Source organism: Oryctolagus cuniculus, chromosome 9, assembly GCF_964237555.1.
Source record: "Oryctolagus cuniculus chromosome 9, mOryCun1.1, whole genome shotgun sequence".
Classification (NCBI taxonomy): Eukaryota; Metazoa; Chordata; class Mammalia; order Lagomorpha; family Leporidae; genus Oryctolagus; species Oryctolagus cuniculus.
The window spans coordinates 121,560,055-121,586,094 of record NC_091440.1 but is presented as its reverse complement, the minus strand read 5'-3'; the positions used below and the strand labels follow the sequence as shown (position 1 = coordinate 121,586,094).

At 40.0% G+C, this 26,040-nt stretch overlaps 1 protein-coding gene across 14 annotated transcripts in view; it reads left to right on the top strand.

The window, feature by feature from the left end:
• Positions 1–26,040, top strand: part of SOX5 (SRY-box transcription factor 5) — a 1,100,902-nt gene that overhangs the window by 281,918 nt on the left and 792,944 nt on the right. For all 14 annotated transcript variants that reach the window (XM_070049491.1, XM_051850857.2, XM_070049490.1 and 11 more), the window contains one exon: positions 21,602–21,698. The gene's annotated coding sequence lies outside the window, so the exon portion shown is untranslated. The remainder of the gene's footprint in view (positions 1–21,601; positions 21,699–26,040) is intronic.

Sequence of the window (26,040 nt, the reverse complement as noted above, 5' to 3'; positions counted from 1 at the left end):
CACCCTCCAATGGCCACCACAGCTGGAGCGCTGCAGCCGGCGCACTGCACTGATCCGAAGGCAGGAGCCAGGTACTTCTCCTGGTCTCCCATGGGGTGCAGGGCCCAAGCACCTGGGCCATCCTCCACTGCACTCCCGGGCCACAGCAGAGAGCTGGCCTGGAAGAGGGGCAACCGGGACAGAATCCAGCGCCCCGACCGGGACTAGAACCCGGTGTGCCGGCGCCGCTAGGTGGAGGATTAGCCTACTGAGCTGCAGCGCCGGCCCATCTATTTTTTCAAAAAAAAGTTTGAGACACAGGCAACAAGAGAGCCAACATCCACTGAGTTGCTCCTCAGATGCTGCAGTAGCTGGGGCTGAGTCAAGACCAAAGCTAAGAGCTGGGAAATCGGTTGAGGTTTCCTAAGTGTACTGAGCCATCTCTGCTGCCTCGAAGGATCTGCATTAACAGGAAACTGGAGTCAGGAGCCTGAGCTGGGTATCAGGTACTCTGAGGCAGTCATCCTAACTGGTATCTTAACCACTATGCCGAATGCTGGGTCCTGTATATCAGATGTATTTTATCTATTTGCCTATTGGTGGACATTTGGATGTTTCTAGTTTTAGATTATTCAAAATAAAGCTGTTGTGAGCATCTGTGTGCAAGTGTTTGTGTGGACACGTGCTTCATTTCTCTGTGGTAAACACCTAAGAGGGGATGGTTGAATGATAAGGGAAATATGTTTTACCTTCAAAATGCTGCAAGCATTTCCAAGGGAATTGTATGGTTTTACATCCCTGCTGGTAAGTAGGTAAGACTGTAGTTCGTTTCCATGCTCATATTTTATATATATAAAAATTTGTGTATGCATATGTTATACATACTTGCATATCTAAAGAGATATATATGTAGGGAGAGTACAGAAATGAAAGCGCGTTGCCCACACAAACACTGATCCACAATTATTCACAAACAGCTTTGTTTTGAATCGCCTGACACTGGAACCACCTGAATTCTAGCACCATGTGAAAGCATACACAAACTGTAGTATGTCCATACCATGGAATGCTACTCAGCGAAACAAAGGAATGAATTAGTGTGCAAAGTATATGAATTGTTTCTCTAAAAAACCATTATGCTGATTAGAAGAAACCAGATAATAAAAGAATATATACTTTATGGCTCAATGTACATAAAATTCTAGAAAATACAAATTAACGTAAGGTGAGTAAAAGTTGGTCAAGGGCTGCCTGAGAAAGGGATGGGTGGCCCTGGAGATGAGACTGACCACAAAGGACTGTGAGGAACATTTCTGAGGTGGTCGATACATTCGCCATCTCAGTTCAGTGGTGTCACCTGTGTGTAACTATGAGCGTGTCTTCAAAAAGTTCATAGCAAACAGTGATTGTGAGAAATCTATGCGTGGATTTCAAATTTTTTTTTTTTTGCTCCAAAATAAACTTGTCTTTTAATTCCATTTTATTATGTACTTTCTGAAGTACCCTGCTTTATCTGTGCTAAATCTTTGTAGGAGATTTATTGTTGCTAATGTCAAATCTTTTTTTAAAAGTCTGATTTATTTATTTCAAAGACAGAGTTATGGAGAGGCAGAAACAGATGCAGAAAGAGAGATCTTCCATCTGCTAGTTCACTCCACAAATGGCTACGATGGCTGGAGCTGGGCTGATCCAAAGCCAGGAGCCAGGAGCTTCTTGCAGGTCACCCATTCGAGTGCAGGGGCCCAAGGATTTGGGCCTTCTGCTGCCTTCCTAGGCCATAACAGAGAGCTGGATCAGAAGTGGAGCATCCAGGAATCAAACTGGCACCCATATGGGATGCTGGCACTGCAGGTGGTGGCTTTACCCGCTATGCCACAGCACTGGCCCTGCCGACGTCAAATCTTAGAAACTTGGGGAAGCTTGACTGTTTTCCATAATGCGCTGTTTCAGTGGAGTGTCATAACTTTCCCTTTGTGGATCTCAACACTTGAGTTCATGTTTTCTCAAGCAGGGAATGTTGTAGGGAGTGCAGTGTCAGGCCAGTTGCAGGACCCGCAGAAATGGATTCTTCAATTCATGTCGGTTTGATTTTCCTTACTTGAGCATTGCCTCCCTCGTTCCTGCTCTGGTCTGAGCAAATCTGTCTGCAGAAAATTTACTTTGTTCCCAAGGAAACACATTGATCCGCAGTAAGATGTAGCTGTTGAAATGATCTAGTCCACCCAAACCTAAGGGTAAAAGCAAACTTGTTTCCCTCTTAGCTATTTGCTTATAGGCATAACGAGTTCAGAACTGTTGAAAACCGTTGGCTCCTGGGCCTTTAGATGACTCATTTCACCTGCCACCAGTGGTAAACAGAGAGACTGTGCTTCTTAGAGTTGGGAGCCCCTGCAAGGAGGGCTGTGAGGTAGTCCCCTCTGAGCTCCAGAAGTGCGAATGAGAAACTAATGGGCTTACTTGAAGTTTACCCATGCTTCTGCAAAGAATGTGTTGTGTGTGTGGTTGATACTACTCATGGAGGCAGGAATCAGGTGGACAGAGAAGACAGAAATGGGTTTTTCCTGGTATTCCTTCCTTAGGAAGTTGTTTTGAGTGTTCGGGAGGGAATCCCATGGGTTCCTCATGCAGCAGCAGTAAACAGAGGAAGTGACAGATGGAACGCAGGTCTCAGGCCTGTCCTAGCAGAGGTCCCAGCACTGGTGGTGTGGGCATTATTTACATGAAGGCCAACAGATAGGTACATTGATCAGATTCTGTGGGTCCCTATGTCAGAATCCTGTGTAGCATTTTGAATTCAGTTACCAGTGCATGTATTTGTGATGGTTTGCAGCAGCAGCCTTCAGATCGTAGGTTTTTGAGGGATTTTGAGGTTGTCGATTGTCAGAAGGATGGCATAAATGGCACTTAAATGTAGCTGCTTGTATGCTTTTGCTATTTATTGTGATGTGGTGATTTATTTCTCTAGACACACCCTAGGACAATTGAAAAAGATAAGCTACATATTGACACTTGATACTGTTCCAAGAGAAGGTTAGAGAACTTAACTCAGTCCTGATAATAAGGTAGAAAAGTGAAATTCTGTTTTCATGAACTAGTTTCAATATGCTGTATCAATAGGGTGGTAAGATCACTTCCTAAGGGTTAAAAAATCAGAATGAAAATGGGAAACCAGTAAGGCCCCACAGTCCTGCTAATCTTGAGCTTGGTATACAGAAACCCTTCTGCTGGAATGTTAATCTAGCTCTCTCTACATTACATTATTCATGGAGTTTCTTTTTCCCTAAGTCTTTTTTTTTTTATGTATTCATTTCAGTTGAGTTTCTGGTTACTTATCGGTCCTTAATGTGTTGATATCCTCTGTCTATCACTGTGTGTTCAGAGGTAACTGAACATTATGGTAAAGATTAATTCTGTTACAGCCATATCTGTGTAAGCTTTATTTTTTTTATTAAAATATTAAATTATTTCAGAGGATGAGGGAATGGGAAAGAAACATAGAAAGAGAAGGTTGCCATCTGCTGTATACTTCCTAAATGCCCTCACTGGTTAGGACTGGTTCAGGTTGAAACTGGGAACCAGGAGCTCAATCCAAGTCTCTAGTAATCCAAGAGCCATCATTTGTGGCCTCCCAGGGTCTACGTTAGTAGGAAGCTGCAGTTAGGAGCTGGAGCCAGTTGTCAAACCCTGGCATTCCTAGATGGCACGTGTGCATCTTAACCATTGTTTAAGTTGCTAGGCTAAATTGCTGAGCAATGAAGGTTTATAAAAGTTATAATATATTGACAAAGTCACTAGTTAGTTAACTGATTTAATTGGGTTGATAATGAAACCACCTGAAGTTTAAGGCCCTAAAAATTAAAAAGCTTTCATGAAGACCAAAGGCAAGTATACCTTGAAGTGAGTGAAACTTCAGCCCATGGCATGACCCTGGTTGAGAATTAACATTGTAATAACATAGGTGTGTGCTTTTCCCTCCATCACTTGTCACCTTATGTTTGTAGCGTTCCACTGATGTATGTGTTGGATGGATTGTATAAAGGAAAGATAATCTTGTTAGATTGAGTAGGATGAATTTATGTCATCCATGGTTGTGGTCAATTTCATTGATAGCTGGATGAATAGCTGTTCCAGGATAGGAATGGTTCCTCGGGATAATCCTGCTGACTGACCTGATGTTACGACACTGAGTTTCAGGGCTGCAGGCATGCCATGCTGGGACCATCCTGTGTGACCACTTCCTGGCATCTGCAGATACAGGAAGAACAAGCAGGAACTAGCCCATGGAAATGTCTTCCAAACTTAGCTCTCACAAGAGGGTTGAGAAGTTTTCCCCAACTTGATATCATCTGGAAATTTTGCATGACATTATCAAAAACATGTTGTGAGATGAAAGAAACTTCTCTAGACTGAAGTAAGAATGAGATTAATGTTCTACCAACCATGCCAGAAGATACATCATCTATTCTTCTCTCCATCAAATTCTTCCTGTGAAATTATGGCCCCTGTCGTGAATTCATAATTTTTTATTTCTTGAAAAGGGATATCCTCACAGAACATGTTCACCACTCTAAAGAGGATACATTTTGCTGCAGTTGTGTAAAACTGCATACATTCTCCTCTTAGGTTGGCTTATGTCTGTAATGAATAAATCATCTCTGTCATGTGATTAGGGATCGTTTGAGTCATTAGAGTATACCATGGGTGATTCTGAATAGTTGAAAAAAATCCCAATCAGAATTTTATTAACACAGTTTCAGGTGATTTTTCAAAGTAATTGATCCTCAAGTATTAGTTTCTTTTTTAGTGGAATTCTGTTAAACATTTTCTGATTTTCTTTACTTCCAAAATAAGCTCTCAAATTTTAAAAAAAATTATTTATTTGAAAGGCAGAGTGACAATGAGGGACACACACACACACACACACACAGATACATGGGGCTGGGGAGCAGGAGAGGGAGATCAACAATATGCTGGTTGAATCCACACATCTAGGCTGAAGCATGATCCTGGAACTCCATTTGGGTCTCCCACGTGGGTAGTGGGGGCCCAAGTACTTGGGCCACCATCTGCTGCTCTCCCAGGACGTTAGCAGGACCTGGATGAAAAGCAGAGCAGCTGGGACTGGAATCGTTGCTCCAATATGGCATGCCAACATCACAAGCAGTGGCTTACCCTGCTGCGCTATGATGCTGGCCCCAGTCCTTCAACTTGGTGAGACTGGATAGTAGTGATAACATTGACATCACTGAAAATGACCCTCAGTTATCATTGGTGTTGGGACTTTTCCCCATTTCTCGCTTTTGGCTCTAGTAAGAACCAGCGACAACAGTGTTTGAAATGCATCAGCTGTTAGCATCTTTTTTTGTCCTTGGTGTTAATTTTTATTTCCACCTCTCACTTGGATGTCTTGGTCAGCCTATCAAAGTGTCTTTGCCAGAGTGGGTCCCTGTAAATGTTTGTCAGATAAGTTACTGCAGTTATTTTACGTATCTGTGTGTTACTGCTGACCCTACTTCTGCTAGACCATGAGCAGCTATAGGGCAGGGGTCATGGCACATCCATCTCTGTTTTTCGCAGCAATCACTGTAGTCCCATTAGTATAGTGACAATCAATACACATGGTGGAGGTGGTGATGCTATTGTCCTATAAAATCCAGAGTCTAGTCAACCAGGGATATTGTTGTAATTGTTTGTTCTTTTAGCAAATACCCTTCCTGTTACTTTACTTTGCAATTTTGAGTGTTGTTTACCAATAATAGTGAGTCTTTATTAGTACCTAAATGAATATACAATATTGGAAACTTAGAAAACATTACAACAGGATGCAATTCGTTCTTATTGGACATGATTGCCTTAAATTTCTTGCTTCTGTTTTCTGTTCCTATATGCACGCTTTATGTGAATAAGATGAACATTAGCAGATTTATCTACATCTCTTCATTTCTATTCTACAGCAATAGCTCCTTAGAGTAATATCTGAAGTTATAGTAATTTTCTTCATATCAGAGAGTTTCTAACTATGTTAATGGAAGTTAGACTGGTTGCAGAGACATTCGTGAGAACTACCTATGCTGTAACATTTAAACAATTTATTTGATCTCTCTTTAGCTTACCTGCTCATGCCTTTGGAACATTGATGTTGACCTTGTTGGAACTTTATCCATAATCGTGATAAGTCCTTCAATAAAATCTAACAGAAAATAGCATTTAAATGTCCTGGTTTCATTAACCCTTTGAATACTTTGTGGTGCGCTAGGCCCATCTTAGCAAAGATACCCTTTATGACTCTCTATTCACATATTATTTCCTTGATGGCCTAATGTCTGATGGTGTCATTCTTTAAAAAAAAAAAAAAGAGGACTAATAATAGTCTAAAAAGTAGATAATATGAGGGAACTTCACAAAGTTCATGGAAAACGGAACTGAAAGATAGGATCCCCACATTCCACATTAGAGTGCCTAAGTTCCATTCTCAACTCTGGCTCCTGACTCCAGCTTCCTTCCAGTGCAGACCCTTGAAGGTTGCTGTGAGGACTCAAGTGACTGGGTCATTACGACCTACATGGAAAACTGGACTGAGATCCCAGCTCCTTTATGTCTCTGCTTCTCAGATAAATAAAAATCAGGTTTTTTGTTTGTTTGTTTGTTTGTTTGTTTTTTGGACAGGCAGAGTTAGACAGTGAGAGAGAGAGAGAGACAGAGACAGGGAGAAAGGTCTTCCTTCCATTGGTTCACCCCCCAAATGACCGCTACGGCCAGCGCTGCGCCAATCTGAAGCCAGGATCCAGGTGCTTCCTCCTGGTCTCTCATGCGGGTGCAGGGCCCAAGCACTTGGGCCATCCTCCACTGCCTTCCCAGACCACAGCAGAGAGCTGGACTGGAAGAGGAGCAACTGGGACAGAACCGGCACCCCAACCGGGAGTAGAACTTGGGGTGCCGGCGCCGCAGGCGGAGGATTAGCCAAGTGAGCCGTGGCACCGGCCATAAAAATCAATTTTTAACAATTGTTATTTTAGTGCAAAAATTTTGCAATCCATATTTGGTTTTCTGTAAGTTTTATTTATTTGAAAGGCAGGAGGCAGAGAGGTTAATAGAGATCTACCATTTGCTGGTCACTTTCCAAATGCCTGAACAAGCAGCCCTGAACCAGGTCAGAACCAAAAGCATGGAATCCATTTGAGTCTCTAACTTGGGTGGCAGAGACCTCATTACTTAAGTTAGCACCTGTTGCCTCACAGGGTGTGCATTAGCAGGAAGTTGGATCAGAAGTGTAATAACTGGGAATCAGGAGCTCCAGTATGGGATGTGGGTTTCAAAACACTGTTTTAACTATTGCTCCACAATGCCCCATGCATAGATTTTTTTATAATACACTTTTTCTGGGGTATGGTGGGAAAAATAACTATATTCCTAAAGTTGTACTTAGGAAATTTGTATTCATTAAATCAAAGGTTTCTTTGGAAAAAAGATACACATTCTCTGTTAACTTTCTGTAGTGAGCGCTGCCTACTATCTGTACAAGGTGAGGGATAGTAAAAGTTCACTGGCCATCAAACTGTAACCCTGTGTGTTGACTTGCATCTGGGCTTCCATTTCCTTGTGTCTCAAATCAGGAAACACACCAGCCCTGCTTCTTCACCTGGCCACTCCTCATTCTCTTTGGAGATTGAAACTTAGTTGTCCTTTTGTCTGGGAAGCTGTTGTTGACTCCTGCGGGTGGCTAGAGCCCTTCCCTTGCTCTGGCAACCTCCTATACATACTCCTCCAAAGCCCTTACGGCATCCTGTTGTGCTGTTTATTAACTTGTCTCCTCCTTTAGAGCATGCACCCCTCAGGGCCAGCGACCAAGCCACTGCCCCACTGGTTTACGGCTCACAGGCTGAGGTGAGGCTCACGGGAAAAAAAAAGTAGTAAGGACAGAAGCTGAGATCCCATGGCAACTCTGACCATAGATCCTGTCTCCAACATTGACCATTTGTGTAGCCTTTGCAGAGTTATTTAATTTATCTTGATCTTTGTTTTCTCCTGTGGAATGAGGACAATTAATTACTGCCTGTCAGGGTTAGTGTCAGAATAAATTTCAGTCATATTTGTGAAGCTCCTAATAACATGGCTGGCATCCAGAAAGCACTCCATTATTGCTAACTATCTCTGCTATTAGCCAAATATATTTTGTTGATACAAAATTAGTACTGTATTTTATCATTTTTATTTATTTTCAAAGGTTGATTTATGTTTTTGAAAGGTAGAGTGACAGAAAGGGGGAAGCAGAGAGAGATCTTCCATTTACCGGTTCGCTTCCCAAATGTCTGCAACACCCAGAGCTAATACAGGCCGAATCCTGGAGCCAGGAACTTCTCTGGGGTCTCTCGTGTGGGTGGCAGGAACCCAAGTACTTGGGCTATCAACCACTGCCTCCCAGGTGAGTAAACTTGCAGCTGGATCGAAAGCATGGAGTAGCCAGCTCCTTAACCGCACACTCTGAGAAGGATTGCAGGTGTCCCAAGTGCAGCTTAACCTGCTGGACCACAGCATCTGCCCCATGCACTGAATAAATAGTAAGGTAGCTTTCAGATATGGATCCTATGATCATTGCACTGTTAACTAAGAAAGTTAGAGCCTTCTAGCCTTCTGGGTTTGTGTATGGGGATAAAATGGCTTTGTGTTAAAAATGGTGTGCTTCTGTTGTCCATGTGCTGTAAGAACTGGGGAGGGTCTGAGATACTGACCATATTTGAAAGCTAATACTTCAGCCTAGCACAGGTTTGTGGATACCTACCGAAGATACCAGACTGTTGGTCAGAGAGGCAAACACCAGTCTGTTATTCACAGTAATACAAACAGCCAGAGTATGAGCAATTGTGCCAGTTTCCTGAGCTCTAACTCTCATCTGGTGATCCAAGAGAGCCTGGCAATGCTTATACCTCAGCGGCAGGAAACTCTGCCTTAAGGAACCCAGTCTTGTATAGTGGGCAGTAACCGTGCATAGCATTTGGCTCCAACTGAGATACTGTGTTACTGGTACTGACTGGTAAGCAAATCTGCCCTTTGCTCTGGAGGGTCAGCCGTCTCCATCTTCTAAGGTTTACACCATCAGATGTCCAACAGATGGTCCTGAAGAAAGGCAGCCAGTGTCTTCACTTTGATGAAGTATGGAAACACAAGCCACCCACCAAAAAGGCCTGTCAGCATAGAAATTGGTATCACTGTAGAGTGAATATGTAGCTTTCCTCAAATGCTCAAAAGAGGAGCTAAAAGTTTGTCTTGAAATTCGCAAGTCATTATTCAGGTGCTTATGTATCTGAGGACTAAGCAAGCAAGATGCCACACAGCAGGTGTTAGGAGATGTTGCTATGACTCAGGTACCTGGCTGCCCCAACTCACTTTCATTTGGCTTGTATGAAGGGTCTGCAAGAAAGTCATGGAAAATATTGCATGTTTCTCTGCACCAAAATAAACTGACCATTTAGTTGCACTTTTCCGTGTGTTTTTTAAAGTGCCTTTACTTAGAGACTGCAACTTAGTCCAGAGATGATAGCTTGGGTACTGTCCATAGGACCCAGAGTTGAGAACCCTGGCTTCAGCAAACCAGATAATAAGGTGAGGGCAAAGAGTAACAGCTTTCTCTGAGAAGAAGATACTATTAATGATGATAATGATTGTTGAATCACTAAGCACAGGAAATGATGGCCAGGGACACTTTTAGATGTTGGCCGTGCATTGTGAAGTTTGTGAGTTATGCAGTACATCATAGAAAAGTCAATGGTTCCTCTTTTGCTCTAAAATTTCCCTTTCCGTTTCGTATTATTAAAATGTGTGATTCTGATTTTCCCCATTTGCATCGCTTTATTTTTAACATTTTTATAAGCAGAGTATTATAGCCACCATGATGAATTATTTTATGATCCATTTATCACAGTAATGGTGACCTCTGTCACTTGAACCACTGTTCAATGTATCATCCAACAGCAAAGATTAAGGCAGAGGGCACTGTGTGGAATTAGTGAGTCCCAAGAGCCGATAGCCTTATGCCAAACCAGTCATTAGCACCCAGAAAATGTTACACTCTGAAAGCATTATTATGTTTATGTAACAAAAGTCACAGACAAAAACAGATGGCTTAAATAAAAATACTGTTAATCCAGGGCTTTTGAACCTTATCACTATTTACATTGTGGATTGGATCATTCTTTGTTGTGGGCAGTTGTCCTGTGCACTGAGATGTTTAGAAGCAGCACTGGCCTCTCCCGTTAGATGCCAGCAGCCTTTCCCCTGCCATCCATCATGATAAAAAATGTCTCCTGACATTGTCAAATATCCCCCAGGGAGCAAAAGTCACCCTCAGTTGCAAACCACAGGGAGCAAATATCATCCTCAGTTGCAAACTACTATACTAATCACATTTCAAAAGTGAAAACAGTATACTTTCAGTGAATGAGAGGATACGCAAAGAGTGTTACAGGATCCTGTTAAATATTCACAGCTTCAGCAAGAAATGAATGCTGCCGGAGTTTGAGAGATTTCAAAATTACGTCTTGGCCAGTTCTTGAAGTTCTCCCTGCCTGTGATCTGTTACAGAGCGTGATAGGCAGCTCAGGAAGGGGACTGGACCTGGGTTCTTGCCTTTCTTTTTCTTCTACTTTGTAGCTCTGGTGTTTTGGGGTCAAGTCTTAATATTTCTGAGTTTCTATTTGCAAGGAAGGGAACAGCCCTGTCATATGCACCACAGAGAAATTGCTGAGATGGAGATCAGCTCAGATGGTTTAAGTGAAAATGTCTTAAAAAGCCTAACAACCTCTCTAATTGCTGGGATGAGAAAACGGTGATTTTGGTTTGAGAATGTATTACACATTTTAAAGCATTCCTGGAAATAACTAGAGGAATCCTGGGGCACTGCCGAAAAGTGTTTTAAGAATCCCTCTTTTTGAAGATGCCCTTTAGCCCTGCGAGGTTTGCTTTTGCTGTGTTCTGGGTTGCCATGTGCTGAGTAGCCGTGACAGAAGGCTCAGTTGAAGGAGTGGGGGAAAGGCTTGGCTGACAGCAGCAAGAAGCAGCACTGAGTGTTCAAAAAGCGTAAGTACTTTGTTGAGGCTTCCTCTGATTCCAAGAAGTATCTATAAACTGAGTAACTAGAGATTTGGGGAAGGAGAAAAAGTCCTGTAAGTTTATTAGAAACGGATGTCACTGCTCCAAGTCATCATATCTGACTCACTTTACGATGTTATATATGCTTTCTCTTAACTAAAAATACTCTGTGAGCTTTCCTTGGCTTTACCTTTGATCAAAACTGAGCGTTCTGTCTCTGGCTGGTGTTATAATTGGAATATACAAAATTACAGCAAAGTTTCCCTCTTTTTAGGTATTTAATACTAGCTTTCCTTGCCTGAAATGGTATGAAAAAATACACCTACACCTTGAGGGAAAGAATAACTTAATCTGAGTCTGATGGACCTTGAAAGCTGGATGATCCAGTAATCTGTTTAGTGCAGAAATGCTGTTAGCAGACCTCAGACAGAAGGTTCTGTACTCTCTGCTCTTCTACCTTTCCTTGGTATGTTCTGTGTTTTAGATGATTTTCCAGATGAGAAAACTTATCAGTAGAGAGGCTAAAGGACTGGTTTCCTAGCTCACTGGAGAAAGTAGGTAGCACACACAGGAAATGATCGATTCTGTCTGAATCTAGAACTCTTGCTTAAACACTAAACCACTTAGTGTCATTGAGCCAATTATATTGCTGAACAACTCATTTAAAAAAAGTCATTTTTCTTAATTGTAGTGTAATCTGCTAGCTTTGTCTTATTTTGTGCTGCTGTAATAGAATGCCTGAGACTGAGGCCAGCTTTATGGTCCAGCGCATAAGCTGGCAAGCATATCACATGGGGGTGCTTGTTTGAGTTCCAGTTACTATGCTTCTGGTACAGCTTCCTGATCATGTGCCTGGGAAGGCAGCAAAAGACAGCACAGGTATTTGGGATCCTGCCATCCAAGTGGCAGACCAGATGGCGTTGCTGGTTCATGGTTTCAGTCTGACCCAGAACAGACTTGCAGACACTGAAGAGTGAACCAGCTGATGGAAGATCTCACTCTCACTCTGCCTTTCAAATAAATGAATGAATCAAAAAGAAAAAGAAAAGAATTCCTGAGACTGGGGAATTTGTAAAGAACAGAATTTATTTTGCATAGTTCTAGAATCTGAGAAGTACAAAATAAGGTACCCACAGTTCTGGACTGTGGTTCCTCTGGTTCCAGGACTGTACCTTTTTGTATCCTCCAGAAAGGAGGAGTACTGAGCCCTCACTTGGCAGAAGGTGGGAAGGCAAGAGCGATGAACTGCCTCTATCAAGCCCTTTTATAACTGCGTTAATCCGTTCATGAAGGCAGAACCCTCATGACCTACACATTTCCCACAAGGCCCCTCTCCCAACACTGATACACCAGGAATTATAGTTCTGATATCTGAATCTTGGTAGATACACTAAAACTGTGACATCTACATTTCCTGCCATCAAAAACAAAAAACAGTGCTTTTAATCTGAAGCATGAGCCAGTATGTCTGGTCTTTGCCTTCAAGGTCTTTCAGATATCCAGCACTCCTTAATGACAGACCCCTCTCACATTCTTAAGTTTAAGTATCTAATGTAGCAGAATTGTCAGATCCACTGTGTTCCTGGTTGACATGCTGTCAGTTGAATATCTGTCCAGGTGTGTATATACAAAGTCACTTCTGGAACCAATGTTTGAAATATTTTCTTTCCACTGTTTTTTTTTTTAAAACTGAGTATATAGCCTATTATTATGAACTGTATTCTATTTTTTTCCACTGCCACGTCCTATTCTTTGTTTGTATTATGATTGATGTCAAAAGTCCTGAAGTCTTGTGAACTATCTTTCCGACAAATTCTCTTCTCCTATATTTGATATTTTTATAATATGAATTTATATTAAGAGGTGTAAGTTTCACCTTATAGATTTAAGTCTTTAATTTCCATCTTAAGATCTTTTTGTATTTTAAGATTTCCTCACAGATTATAGTTCATATTTGACAAGAATATTTTCATCTAGCTGTATGATCACTATGTAATTACTCAAGTGTTTAGAATAAGATAAAATCATAAATATTATTTTTATCATTTCCTATTAATTATTAAGTACATGTCTGTTTGAGGAAATTTAATCTATATATTTGATTCATTATCCCATAATTTTTCAAAATGTAATTTTGTAAGAGCCATTGAACATCACTCATTTTTATGTTGTGTATGTGTTTATTCATGTCAGAAGGTCATGTTTTGTTACAAATAGACACATGCCTATATGTTATGTATGTTGTATCAAAGACATAAACCTGGTTATCTAAATCTCTGCCACCTATCATTGGAAAAATGTGTTTTCCTGCTACATTGAGCTACTTCCATTAATACAGACTGGGCAGATTTCCATGAAGTTAGGCACTAAAGTAGAATTTTTGAGAGTACTAGGTCTTTGTTTGGCCCATAGATTAAGGTAAGTCAGTGATAAAAAGCATGTCAGTAAGTAATGGGCAGAAGATGTAGAGTAGGAACAGGCTCTCTCTTTTCTATTATAATAGATTATACATGAAAACATTGTGAATATTGAATGGGGGAACCATACTTAAGGCACAGCAGATATTGGAACAGATTCCATTTCTTATGAAAATTTGACCTATTTCAAGCTGTGTAATAGGGGATAAACAATGGGTTTGCCAGCAGGTGGTACAAGTTGAAAGAAATTAGCGTGCTGTATGGTCAGGATACAACTAGGAAGACAGAAGTCACTCTGATTATTTTATTTAAGATTTGTTTATTTTAAAGGCTGAGTGACATGAGAGATTCCCATTCAATGGCTTACTCCCCAGATTCCTTCAATAGCCAGGGCTGAGCCAGACTGAAGCCAGAAGCCAGGAACTCCATTTTGTGTCCCACAAGGGTGGCAGGAACCTCAGCACTTGGGCTGTCATTTGCTGCCTCCCAGACATGTTAGCAAGGAGTAGAACGCAACTATAGAGTAGCTGAGACTTGAATAGGGTGCTCTGCTATGGGGTGCAAGCATCCCAAGAGGTGACTCAATCTTTACTGCAGTGCTAGCTCCCTCTCTGGATATTTCAAAGGAGTATGTAATATTGCAAATTGTTACACATTGACAGCAATAAAATGCAAATGGGCAACACAGAGGTTAGAGATATCAAGAAGTTATTCGCACCAGGAGGAAGTCAGGTTACTAAGATCAATTGGCAGAAGCTGGAACCACATGGCCCTGTGTGGCAGGGGGTAGGGCCACGTAGAGGCTGCTGCCATTGACACCTAACAAAGGCTGAGGGGGGTGTAGGATTTTCAAATAGCAGAAGGTTGATGGGTATTGAGGCTTCGAGATGGTTGATGGATATTTGTTTTACTAGTGCATTTCTCTGTTTTTGAATATGTTTCTTAATGTTGAAAATATATTTTTTTAAGTAAATGAGACACAGCCAGACAATCTCTCTTAAGTCTAGTCCCCCAGTCTTCTACTCCACCCCACCACTTCAACGCCTCAACCACCTCCAGTCTTATACTTTGATCCAATTTACTGCTCGCACTGGGACCCACCACAAACCTGACCGCTAGGGGAGCCTAGGAAACAAATCAGGATCAGCAAAGCAGGTGATGGGCAAAGAAAGACTGGCAGACCCTAAACCCGGGCAAGTGAGGCAGGCGCTCTCCTACCATCTCTACAAAGGCCCGGCTAGAGTTTCCTGCAGCATTCTATGACTTGAACCTCTAAAAGCTATGCTTTCTTTAATTTTGTTGCTGTACGAGTAGGACTTAAGGACACGGAATGTGATCTTCTGACCCAGCCTCTGGCTATGAAATCCAGTGTCCAATGGAAAACAATGTCCAGATGCATTTAATATACCACACTTCTTAAAACACACTCAATGTGTTCTGCCATTTACAAAGTCAAGTCTATTGGTACCTTCAAATTTCAGGCAAACCCCACTTCTGCTGGAGTACCCATGGCTTTAGTTTGAAATCCTTACCTTATATGAAGAGTGAGAAATTGGGCAAGGAATGATTGCAGCTTTGTTCTGTTAGGTAGTACTGACTTTGGGCATATATTTTTTGATAAACAGATAATACTGAAGTTTTCATACATTCAGCTGTGAAGACTGAACATTAAAGCAAAGCATAGCACAATAGGAGTATATTAACCATATGATTATTTAAAATTAACTTATAAGATACTGTCATAACATTGAAGTCTATGTGTACTGATCTTACACTGAGAAGTAAGTACTTGGTTCTTAACAAATTTTAATTCTAAAGAGGGTAGGGGTTACTGTTAGAAACAAACTGTGCTAACTAAGAAAACTATCCCGTAGTCTCTTTGAGAACCATCGTGTTGTTGAGCAGGAGGCATGTTTTCTTGACTCTTCTGCCCAAGAGGCCATGTTTGCATCCTTACACAAAGGTAGTCTGTATGCTACCGCAGCTCTGATACCCAACACTGATACCAGGGTGCACATATTTTGACACTTAGTATCTGTATCGGAATTGTAAGTATCTCCTGTGAAGAGACCCTTGCCTGTGAGCTAGATGGATCATGTGTCGATTTTAGATTTCCAGGTTTGCCTGTTTGCATTTAGGCCAAGAATATCTATTTATTTTTACTACTCTGTGGTTAAGGCTTGTTAATCCTTTGTGTAATAGTAAAACCTTTAATTATATTCAGATCAAAACAGGGATCACAAAGTGTTTTTCTGGTTTCAGATGATTATTAAGACCATGGCATGTTCTCAGTGTGTGTGCACTAATAACTAAGGTACACCCATACTACTAACATGCAAATTAATATTTGTACATTTTATAGAAGTGAAAGTATTTTAATCATTCGATCAAAGAAACTCACCTAAAACCTGGGTTTAAAGTTTTTAAAAATAGTTTGACTTATTTATGCCAAGGCTAAGCCATCTATGTATTTAGCAAGAGATTCTTTCAATCAAGTCAACATGGATGGTTTTAAGGAGAGGATGGCAGCATTAGAAGTAGTAAGTCTGGGGCCGGCGCTGTGATGCAGTGGGTTAAAGCCCTGGCCTGAAGCGCCGGCATCCCATATGGGCACTGGTTCTAGTCCTGGCTGCTCCTCTTCTGATCCAGCTCTTGGCTGTGGCCTGGGAGAGCGGTGGAGGATGGCCCAACTGTTTGGGCTGCTGCACCTGCATGGAGGACCTGGAGAAAGCTCCTAGCTCCTGGCTTCTGATCGGCGCAGCTCTGGCTGTTGCGGCCATCTGGGGAGTGGACCAGTGGATGGAAAACCTCTCTCTCTGTCTCTGTCTCTGCCTCCCTCTGTAACTCAAATAAATAAATCTTTTTTTTTTTTTTTAAATAAGAAATAGTAAGGCTGTAAATGCAGGCATCAAATGGGGTCAAGGCTGAGATCAAGCTCTGCCTTAGTTAACTGTTAAAGTTTCCCTACTTCCCTGTGCTTCTTCGCTATGAAATGGAAGCAGCAGGAATTGCACCAATTTAGAGGGGTTTTTATAAAGATGAGATGAAAGGGACCCGAGCGTAAAGTGGATCGAACAGTGCTCAATAAATAGACTAAAAGTAATCTTATGCTTCATTTTTGATAAAACACGCCAGCTTGGTCTTTTGTTATATTTTGCCTTTGTGTTCATGTTAGGTAGGTTTTTTTTTTTTTTTTTTTTTTTTTTTTTTTTTTTTTTTTTTTTTTTTTTTTGTCTCTAGACTTTTTTAATGCCTATTGCTGCTCTGGTCACATGGCCATGATCTCACTTTGTGCCTTGAAACAATTTCCAGGCTTCTGCATCCTAAACATTTTGTGTGCTGCTTTTTATTTATTACTTACATGAGGTTACTTCAGAAAAGTCCCAGAAAAATAAAATTAGGGGTTGAAGCACCGCCTGTGACTCTGGCATCCCCCCTGCGCACCAATTCCAGTTCCAGCTGCTCCATTTCTGATCTATGTGCCTGCTAATGCACCTGGGAAAGCAGCAGAAGATGGCCCAGGTGTTTGGGCCGCTGCACCCATAGAGCAGATTAAGCTCCTGGCTTTGGTCTGGCCCTACCTCGGCCATTGCTGTCATTTGGGGAGTGAACCCGGGATGGAAGAAGCTCCTTCTCCATCTTTCCCTCTCTCTCTCCCACCCTCCCTTGCTAACTCTGCCTTTCAAACAAATAAAATAACTTTCAAAAAGTCAAAGACAAGTTTATTTGGTTACAAAAAAATTTAAAATCCACATAGTTTTTGCTTAATACACGTTTTCTACTACGTTTTTGAAGATCCCTTGTGATACGATTTCCACATTTTCTGTACCCAGATAAACTTTTAATTCCATTTTCTATAAACTTTAAAATCCCCTGGTAAATTCTCTGTTTGCCTGTTTTGCCCACATTCCTCAGGACACCCTATTTCCTGATGATGTCATTGGAAAACAACAGCATAGCAGAGTGCTGTGGGATTGAGAGCTGGTTATATATCTCAGAAGCTCCTCTCGGTTTTAAAATTCTTTGAATCTCTGAAATTGAAAATCAGAAATCTGAGGAGGTGATGGTCCTGCGACCAGCTATGAGAACATGGTTTTCCCCTCGTGCCCTTCCCTGGTGTGTGTGTGTGTGTGTGTGTGTGTGTGTTTACTCAACATGTGTGTATTTTCTACTTTCTCCATCTGGCATCTGCTGCACTGCCATCCTAGCTGGCTGCTCTGTGTCAAGAGTACTTTAGCCTTTTCATTAGGAAAGAGAAAGAAATGCAATCACATAAAAAAGAAAACCCTCCCACCCCCACCCCCACCTCCCTTCTGTTTCCTTGTTTCCCAGCAAGTTTTTTGCCATTTACCTTTGCATTTGCATGGCTTATTGATTGGCAATTTTAAAATTGTTTATTGTGCTCTTTTGTTTCTCTGTTCAAGAGCTAAAACAAAAGCTACCAGGCCCTGCGAGGTACACATTTGCATGCGGTGAGCGTTGCCCTAGGAAAAAGTAATTGCTAATGCATATTTATGTGGCACAAATTTGCCATTTGTTTATGCATAAAATTATCAATAGTGCAGGGCGGCCCAGCCGTAGAAAATGGTGACCTTTTTAGCTTAATAAATAGAAATCAGCTGTTATTGTGAAGAGATCAGCCATTTATTCTGTGTTGAGGGACATTGCCGGGAAAATGCAGATTGGGGCTGGCAATATCATTAAATGGAAGGCCAATGACCCTTTCGGTAGAGTCTATTATACTTTATCTAATAGGGGATAAATGACTCTGGTTGGCAAATGGAATAAAGAACAACTTTTTTTTATATATATATTTTATAACTATATGGATTTTAAGCCAATGAAACTGAACAGAAAATTTCATGCTGACCTGTTGCTAAAAGTCTCTCCAGAAGTATCAGTTTTAAGGTTGCTTTTCTTATTTTTATTCTCTGACTATTGAGATTTGTACTAATCGAGATAACGACTAAGTCAATGATATCATTCCAGGAGAATAGGTCCTCCCTTAGTGTTGACTGTATTCTCTCTCTCACTCTTCTCTTCACTGCCCCATACTTTTGCCTTTGCATTGAAGGTATTCATGCATTTTACAGTTGCTTTATATTTGATGTTTTAAAATAGTGAAGATATTCTCAAAGTGACCTCTGTATTATAAATTAAGATGATCTATGGTTAACTAAGTGTAACACTTTCCAATTGATAAGACGTTTGAAATAAGTATTGGGTACTTTGGATTGGAGGATTTTGGGTAAATATAAAATTTTTTCACCCACATATTTTTTCAACATGTTAAAGTCAAATATTTGCCTGTTTTGCTTGTTTCCTTGCTATATGCGATACATAAAATGCCCTCCGTGTCCCCAGAGTGCTCGCTGCCCGTGATTAAACGTGGCTTGATCTCACACAATGTTTATTTGGCTAAATCTCATTTGTACATTAGTGAGCATTTCTGCCTCTTAGGATTTTTTTATCCAGTTTTTTTCAATCATCACAAAATTCACTATGAAGTGAAAATTTTGTTTTTTAAAACTATTGTCGTGTGGTATTTGGTACACTGAAACCTTTCAGGTAATCGGTGTGTTAGGGAATGAGAGCGTGAAATAGCTCTCTGTGAACCCCCTCCGAACAGAACGTGGTAAGTGTGTTTGTGGTTACCTGCTTGCTCCCTGCTGATTGGGTAGCATACACCAGAGTGAAAGTTTGCACAACAGTGCGTGTGCCACTACCAGTATTTCCTCCATGCTGCACTTCGGTGTGACAGTGCATTCTGCAGCTTGTCACTGGGGTGACTGAGTAACCTTTTATTGGCAGAAATGGGTCTGCTGTCCCTTTGTAAAGTAGAGGGTGTCAATAGGATTCAGACACTAGGGTACATTAGTCCCTAAAATGAATATATTTTTATGTCATTTATAAGGTATTGATTTTAAGTCCATTAGATTCACAGTCCCTAGTGGCAGAAAAAAACAATGATTTAATGCAGCAGTTGGAATTCCAGAAGGAAGAGCAGTGGTGATTAACCCCTTTCTCCTCAACTCCCTGCCCACATCATATAACGTCCTTTAGGAATGGAATTGAAGACCCTGGGGACAAGGAAAAGACTTGTCACCTGTCTTTCCTGCAGTTACGAAGAGGTGACAAAACAAACTTCAGTTCAGTTATTACCATGGCTCTCTGAATGTGATAGAATTTGTCACTCCGTGATGATAGGCATTGCCAAATTTATTAAATGAGAAAGTAGTTTTTAGGTTGATGAATTCATTTTACTTTTAAGAAGCCCAGGGCTTGCTTATTCATTTATAGAGCTTTTGCAAACTTAAGATGTTGTTTAGGGAGATTATGGGATATGAGAACACTGAACTTAGTTTTTTGGGGGGGAGAAGAAGAAAACATATATTTTCTATAAGAAAAGAAAGTTCATCATGGTGTCATATCAGTTATGACAGTTACTAGGCTAGTTTGAAATACAGTGTTTCCTGTCCCATGAATACACAGAAAATTATTGGTTTATAGAAGCCTCTTTCCTGATAAGAGGGTGACTGAGATACAATTTCGCTGCTATATAATTAAATTTGGGGGCAGAGCACTCGGAATAATCCTAGTCCAATTCACACAACTAATGTTACTACCACCTGAGAGAGATTTTCTCTTAGGCTGCTTCTGCAGCTACATCTTCATTCTGGTACCAGAAAAACCTCGTCATAATATAGGTAGGAAGGTTTTACAATTCCAGTTACTCTCTGATCTTCTGTATGGTTCTGTGTTATGTTTGGAGTATACCAGCTGAAATCTGATTATCTCTACTTTTGGAGCAATGTAAAACATGATGCTATCAATAAGCATTTTTAGAATTTTGTATTTTAATTTAGATTTTTCAAGTTCTGTAACCAACATACAAAAATACAGGCTCCCTCTTGTGGGTGAAATTGTCACCTGTGAATTTTTGTGTCACCCAGATACCTCGGGTGACAACATTTTTGTTCCATTTTGAAGTAGTTTCAGCTGTGCTAATCTCTTTTCATTTGGTCAAATGTGATGTTTCACTTAACTGAAAAAAGTAGAGTTAGATGCATATAACTTTAGTAAAATTATTAATGAAAGTAGATAATTTTTAATTGAGACAGCCGTTTTACTTTATCAGTGAAATATCTTACATTCAAAGTTATTAATGGTGATATTTCTCATTTTGTAATAGTCTTCAGTGGAGTGATTAGTGTGCTAGCAAAATAATGGGCACTCTGCTCCTTGTCGCCATTGTGGCTTTCCAAGCTCTGGGTTCAATCACAAGGTTCCTATACTGGAATGAAGAAAAGTCCTTCTGTAATAGTCATGCGCTGGGAAGCTGTACATGATACTCAAACTTCTCAATACCATAAATGTTGTGATCTACATTGAATAACCAGTGATGTTATAAAAATGAACGCTGAAGCATTCCTCAGTTCTCCTAAAATTGAGCTGCTAGTGAGGAAACTTAGCCAGAAATCAATCTGTGGCTTTAACCATTTATAAGTTCTCTCCTTTCACTCTCATGATGGTTGAGAGTTTTCACTGATTGTCAGGGGGCCTTTTGGTCTAGCCTGGGGTACTAATTAACACGGCAAGAAATGTATTTGCTCATGACAGTGGCAAGGCCAGTTTTTCTGAAGATGAGTCAGGCAATGCAATAGTGGAGTTACATACAGCAGGACATATGAGAGATGCCTGTACTGAATAATACTTGGCTGACCATTGCCGTGGTGTATGTGAGTGGCCTCAGTGAAGGGACATATGAGGACACCTTCACGCCTCATGTAACTCATTATCAGACACAAGAATCGACCTTAGCATAGCATGACTTCAGACATACTGGGATATTTACATGAAAATTAGACAAAATTACCAACTTCTGATATTTACATATTTGCATATAACATGTTTTTTGCTGAATTATAATGGCTTTATAATGAGAAGATACTGCCGCTTCTTCTATAAACTGTAGTTTTATTTTATTTGTATAAACTGACATATACAAATTTAAACTTATTTAAAAATTTTAAGTATCTCCTGCTTTTAGGAGTCATTTGTTGGCATATTTATTCACTGAAATAATGTATTGTTAATTGATCACTTTTATTGTTTTCCAGGTTATCTCTTGCTGATGACACGATTCCAGTTTAAATCTGTTTGCAAGATTCTGAGAGCTGAACTGAGAATTTTGGCACCGTACTGGTTGGAAATAAGGTATATTCATATAACATATAATACATACCTTTGGAAATTGATTACTGTATTTACTCCACAAAATGGAAATTGATATGCCTTCTCTTATTTTTAATTTATACACAGAAATATATAAAACATGCGTATACAAGTATAACACAGTCTTGAATGTTCTGATGACAACCGGCTTTATAATTATAATTTTCAGACTCATTATGAAGTTATTGTCTCTAACGTGATAGACGATAGTGACATTTCTTTTCACTTTCTTAATGAGATACGCTTTTCTTGAAGTTTGAAAATCTTTTTGTCTCCACTGAAAAATGTTCTCCAAAACATTTATTGCTATTTTCTTTTTGCTGCGAAAGAAATATTTTGGGTGACAATGGGTGGGTCACAATAGGTAGGTCACACATTTAGAAAAATTTTCATAGGCCACTAAATATTCTGGCTTATGTTTCTATAATCATACAGAAAATGCAGTTTTGCTGAGGGCAAACAACTAGTTTGCAGTTTGCTGGCAGAAAAATTTCCTGGTCATCTATCTGTGTGTGCATTTATGCCATGCTTGTTTGTCTGTTCAAATAAGTTGTACTCTTGGGGACAAGAAGTGAAAGTTTGGCCACAGACCCAGAGTTGAAAATCCTTTTGTGATTTATAATCCTTTGGCTTACCAGAACTCATGGAAGGAAGAGGTTCACTCCTAGTAAGTTAGCTAAGAAAATGTTGTTGATAAGTAGAAAAGAATAATGAAAATGTAGTCTTCTTGCATAGTATCCTAAACCTTATTTTTTCAGTACTCCACCCTTAAAGTCTTATGACTTATTTTTATAGCACTTTATATATACTAGTGCAAATCCTTATAATTGATGGTAATCACTACCTTCTTTAAAACTAAGTTGTCAAAATCCTAAATAATGGCATAAAAATGTTTATACATAAGACTTCATACTGTCACAGACAAATGGAATAGTATAAGACAAGGTATAATAAATAATGGATTTTTATCCTAACAGAAGTAGAGTAAATCACAAATGAATTATTAGAAAGGTAAAACTTCTATAGTAGACAAGACACCAGTATGAATGAAATTGGAAGGCAGATGACCAACTAGGCTACCTCCAATAAATGTGACAACATCAAATGTAAAGAATTGTTATGTATGAAAGGCACTACATCCTAATTTAAGAATTAACAAGATATAAGAACAAATGATTTATGAGAAACATAATTCTGAAACAGAAGCTGATAAAAAGGAATGCAAAGGTATACCCATCTATTATTTACTTAGTAAAAAGTAGTTAGGGGCCGGCGCTGTGGCTCTCTAGGCTAATCCTCCACCTGCAGCTCCAGCACTACAGGTTCTTGTTCTGGTTGGGACAAGTGCTTGGGCCCTGCACCCACATGGGAGACCAGGAGGAAGCACCTAGCTCCTGGCTTCGGATCGGCGCAGCTCTGGCCGTGGCAGCCATCTGGGGAGTGAACCAACGGAAGGAAGACCTTTCTCTCTGTCTCTCTCTAACACTGTCTAACTCTGCCCGTCAAAAAATAAATGAATAAAAAGTAAAAAGTAGTTGGGAATGATAATGTTGTAAGAGGAATATGTGGAAATGGGCACTTTCAGTAATGCTGGAACTGATTATATTTGCTCAACTTTCCAGGAAATTATTTGATCATTTCTATAAAGAACCTTAAATATGTCCAAAGATTTCTAGGCATCAATTCCTTTCTATTAATTTGGAAAATCTTTGGTTATAAAAAAAATAATAGGTTTAATAAGATTAAATAGTTTAATATTTTAGCTTATTAATATATTAATAAAATAAAAATATTTATTAAATAGTTTAATATTTTTCCTAGGTGAAGTCTGCATATGCACTTCAGAGCCGGGTCAAAGTTTATGCAGGTATCAGGGACCTAGAACCTTCATCCTTTGCTCTCCCACTCTGAATAGGTGACCTTTACCTAGCATGTGGAACACCCGGAATTGGTCTTCCAGCAATCATGTCCATATTCCAGCAACAGGAATGAAATGATACAAGCAGAAAGCATGCCCTTCCTGTTACAACATCCTCTGAGAAAGCCCACATGCTTTCCACTTAAATTCTGTTGGTGTGAAAATTATGGTAAGACCATGCCACGCTCCAACAGAAGCTGGCATTTAGCAGTTTGTAGTCTAGAAAATAAATTTTAGGAAATTCTGACAGTGAAAGAGTAAGAAAATAAACATTATGGCCTAACTAGCTGTATCTTAACAGTTGCACTGCTGCAAAGCTACATTAATGAAATAATTAAAGGATATGAAAATTATTCAGATGTTCATTTTCATATATTTGTAATGGGAAAAGTTTAAGACTGACTAAAGTGTCCAGCAATAGAGCAATGGTGAGATAAATCTGACTACATTAAATGAGAAGATAGTATGCAAACCATAAAATATTTTTAAAGTTATATAATGTTATTCATGATGCAGTATTAAATGAAACCAGAGAGAATCTGTACAAAAGATACTGTGTATTTCAAAGTTTGTGTGTACATACATTTATACTGCATACATATATATATATTTACTTGTTTATGTGCGTTTCAGACACATAAACATTGACAGAATAAATAGCTGATACTCAGTATAATTAGTTTTGAATCATGGAATCATGAGAAGTTTGAATTTTCTTCATAGTGTATAATTTTTTTTAAATATTTATTTATTTGAAAGAGTTAGAGGTAGAGACAGAGAGGTCTTCCATCTGCTGGTTCACTCCCCAAATGGCCACAACGGTCAGAGCTGTGCCGATCTGAAGCCAGGAGCCAGGAGCTTCTTTTGGGTTTCCCACGTGGCTACAGGGACCCAAGGAATTGGGCCATCTTCTACTGCTATCCCAGGCCATAGCAGAGAGCTGGATCAGAAGAGGAGCAGCCGGGACTAGAACCGGCGCCCATATGGGATGCCGACGCTTCAGGCCACAGCGCCAGCCCCCGTAGTTTATAATTTTTTTTTTATAATAAGTTTGATCAACATTAAAACTTGAGAAATATAGATAGGGTATTTGAAAAGAGTCACATAGGTTGTTTAGCACCTCTGTGTGTTAAACAACTTAACAAAAAATGCTCTGTATATTCAAGGAGAGATGTCACAACCCTTGACCTGTAATTTCTAGTCATTTTTCCTGAAGTGTGCTTGGAATAAGCTTTGCTTCTCAGTAGAGCCACACAACCACCTAGAATTCTTGATAGTGTTGCACCCTGGCTGCCCCTTCTGGGTCTGAGCAGTTTCGGATACTGTGCTGCGGTTCAGTGGTACTAGGAATACCTCCACAGCTTTGGCTACACGTGTCTACTGCCAAGGCTAAGAGCAAAACACCCCTGACATCTTTTTCTTACGTATAAGTGAAAAATTGAGTTTTACAGTTCTACATCAAGAATACTTTTCTTTTTTTTTAGAATCATTTTGTTACCTTACAATATTAGAGTGAGAAGTCTAAGAGAAAAATCCAAATTAGACAGGAAACTGAAATTTGATGTTGAAATTGTAGAGAGAGAACATTTTCCCCCTGAAGCTGACTCTGCTCTTTGAGTATTGTGTTTAGGAACATGGACTTCAGAGACAGACTCCTGAGGCTGTACTCCTGACAGCACCACTTGTAACTATCTACTCTTGGGTTTGTCCCTTAACTTCCATAGCTCAAACTCCTCATGTGTAAAAGACAAATAGCAATGGAAAACAATACACCATGCAAATACTATACGGACACTGGAGGAACTAATGTTTAACCTCCATTAAGTAAGCTAAAGCTTGGACCTCTACTGAAGGTAAAGTTATTTAATTTATGGTTCAAGGTTCAATTCAATAGGAAGATGGAGTCTCTTATAACCTGAATGCCTCTAATAACATAACTTCAAAATACACGAAGGAAAGTATCAGAGAACAACAAAGATAAATAAATCAAAAGTGGCAGTGATATTGACTCAATTCTCTTGGTCGTAAATAGTATATAATAGAAAGATCAGTAAGAATGTCCATGAAACTTAGGGTTTAAGGAACTTGACGTTAGGGAGGGTGTTCAGTGTAGCAGGTAAGACACCTCTCAGAATGCTTGCATTCCACGTCAAGGTGCATGGGTTTGAGTCTGCTCCTGATTCTACCGCTCTGAGAGGAACCATGGATGGCTTGAGTACTTGGGTACCTGTCACCAACACGGGAGACCTGCATTAACGTCCTGTGCTTGTCTTCACCCTGGCTCAGCTCTGGCTGTTGGGGCATTCAGAGAATGAACTGGTGAATGGGAGATTATTTCCTTTCTTTCTTTCTACTTTTCTATATTTGTATCTCTACCCTTCAAATAAATAAAAATTTAAAAAATTA